At 51.9% G+C, this 2,863-nt stretch overlaps 1 pseudogene; it reads right to left on the bottom strand.

The window, feature by feature from the left end:
• Positions 1-380: 380 nt before the first annotated feature.
• LOC149345491 (uncharacterized) lies at positions 381-1,100 on the bottom strand (annotated as a pseudogene).
• Positions 1,101-2,863: the final 1,763 nt, after the last annotated feature.

The raw sequence follows: 2,863 nt of genomic DNA, 5'->3' as shown, positions 1-2,863 counted from the left end.
GTCCGGGTCATAGCCGCGTTGTAGAACTGTTTCTTCCATCTTGCCGAAAGAAGCGGCTCCCTCACAGCCGAACGCCGGCGCAGCCGTTAGGCTTAGCGTCGGCGCCGGAGGCGGGAAGGAAAAACCGCGTTAAAATTTGTAAAAGGGGGCCCACCTAAATCAATTTGGTGTCCACGGGTGCCGATGAACTTGCCGAATCCAAAGGGAGCGAAATTGATGGGATCGAATGATTTGAGTCGTGGCTCCTGTCAAAAAATGACGGAGCCGAAGCGCCACAAGTCTTGCAGACGCGATAGGCGCAGTGCACCGTAAGGCATCGCGCCGAAGGGGTGGTGGCGTTTCTCCCTTCCCTTATGGTGCGGTTCGGGTGTCCACCGACATTACAGACAATTCAAACGCGGCAGTCCCTCTGGCATCAGCGGGTACTTGTAACCGTTAAAAACGCTATACAGTGGAATCTTTTGCTCTCGGAGGCTACCCTTGCACGTATTGCACACCACAGCACTGGCTAAAGTCTCTTAGTTCCAATCCGGATAGGCTAGAATTAGCGTAGGAAACATCACGCAAGTCACTGGCGTAAGTTTGTCTTTATGCCATAGCCGGTCACACACCGAACATGCATAGCCAAACGGATTGTTAACGAAACGTCTGGTAAACTCATGCGTTGCAGACTCAAATTCACCCACTCGTCTGGCATGTTCCACACGACGTTCTTCTACAACAGCCTCGCTGGTTTGCAAACGGCTAACCGCCTCTTCAGCGCGTCGTTTCCTTCGCGTCTACTTTTCCCTTTCTCGCCTCGGTCGTTCTTTCTCAAGTCGCTGCCGTCGCTCTTCAGAAGTTTCCCGGGCACGCCTATTCCGTTTCGTAGCATTCCAGCGTTCCGAACTTGTAGAACTACTGACGGACTCGGTGGCAGCACTAGTGGAAGCATTGCTGACAAATTCCTCGCTTTGGTCTTCAGTTGTTGTAGAACGTTGTCGCCGAGCCGCATATTGAGCACGCCGCTTAGCCAGACGTTCATCCCGCTCTTCATCGGTCTCTGTGGCACGCTAAAGCTTTCGCTTCTCGTTCAAATCAACCCTGCTTCTAGGCGGCATCCCAGCACCTGGCCGCCTCGTAAGTGCCCGGAGAGCGAGGCAAGCTCAGCTTTATACCGCTGCTGTAGCGTCACGTGCTCAGCTGCAGCGCCTCTGATGTGAAGCCTCCACCGCCGCGGCCGACCGCGCGAGTCGGCAGCCCATATCTCCTCTGCTGTGACGTCAATTTGTCACGTGGTCAGCCGCCGCGCCTCTGATGTGGAGCTTCCACCGCCGTGGCCGACCGCGCGAGCCGGCAGCCCATCTCTCCTCTGCTGTGACGTCATGTTGTCACGTGGTGTCACGTGGTCACGCTAAAGGTCACCGCCGCGCTCGACGGGCTGTAGTGTAGCTCTAGTAATATGCTTCGCATAAAAACACAGCGCACTCCTGAGAGCCGGACAAAGAAAGGCAATACGATACAGCGCTGTGGAAGAGCGGGCTAGTTGGTAGTTCATCTTGGGGGAAAAACACAGCGCACTCCTAAGAGACGGACAAAAAAGGCAAGACAATACAGCGCTGTGGAAGAGCGGGCTAGTTGGTAGTTCATCTTGGGGGAAAACACAGCGCACTCCTGAGAGACGGACAAAGAAAGGCAAGACGATACAGCGCTGTGGAAGAGCGGGCTAGTTGGCAGTTCATCTTGAGGAAAAACACAGCGCACTCCTAAGACACGGACAAAGAAAGACAAGACGATACAGCGCCCTTGGAAGGTACATAGGGGTAGGCTGCCAAATCTTCTATCTAAACCCTGAATTTCTTTGGAGAAGAAATTCGAGGCACGTGTACTGTGCGATGTCAGTGCACGTTAAAGAACCCCAGGTGGTCGAAATTTCCGGAGCCCTCCACTACGGCGCCTCTCATAGCCTTAGCCGCTTTGGGACGTTAAACCCAATAAACCAACCATCTTCTATCTAAACCGGACAGCTAGACATGGTATGGTTTAGTTTGGTTTCTGGGGGTTGAACGTCCCAGAACGACTCAGTCTATGAGGGACGCCTTAGTGAAGGGCTCCGGAAATTTCGACTATAGGGAATTCTCTAAAAACGCGATGGCGGCATGGAAATACTAATAAACACGCTCTTAGCTGCGGTATTAAAATCTGAATATTCTTCCATATGTGATGATGTAGAATGTCTAAAAATTATGCCACAAAGAACATATTTTTTTCAGTCATGTTTACAGCAGCGATTTCTTCCACTTGCTGGATTATATCAATGAACACAACCTTAGCCTGATTATCGGTGAAGACCTTCATATTGAATTACTGAAGTCATCTCCCGTTCATATGACGCTTGTACCAACGGTGGTTTGCAGTGGCCATCTCATTTTACCCCAAACTGCAACTCGTGTCACAGTGCAAGCTGCTACACTTCTGGATGTCTTTGTAGCCATTGGAGAGTTCTAGTATAGGATCACCCTGTCGGTTTGGGTCATAGGTGAATAGCGGGACGCTACTGCGCATGCGCAGAACGCTAACGCAACCTTGGGTGATTGGGTGAGCGGGCGACGCTAACGCTAAATCGGCGAAATAGCGTGCGTCCCAAAAGTCGCTTTACGCTGGGTAAACATGGCGGCGCCCATCGAAGCGGGCCCTGTCGCTTCATCACCGATTTGTCGTTGCCGCTACTCTGTGGCTCACGCTCACGCAAACTAAACCCGCACGAGGCTTTCGATTTGGCTTAAGTTGCCTGAACAACCGAATTTTAACGATAAAACACGCCAAATTTTCAGATTGCTTCCAATGTTTACAAAGCGGCTAGGCTTAGCGCGCTCGCCTCGAT

Source organism: Amblyomma mixtum, chromosome 4 (genome assembly GCF_055824585.1).
Source record: "Amblyomma mixtum isolate Tamu chromosome 4, ASM5582458v1, whole genome shotgun sequence".
NCBI lineage: Eukaryota > Metazoa > Arthropoda > Arachnida > Ixodida > Ixodidae > Amblyomma > Amblyomma mixtum.
Note: the sequence above shows the minus strand (reverse complement) of the source record. Positions and strands in the feature narration are given on the sequence as shown.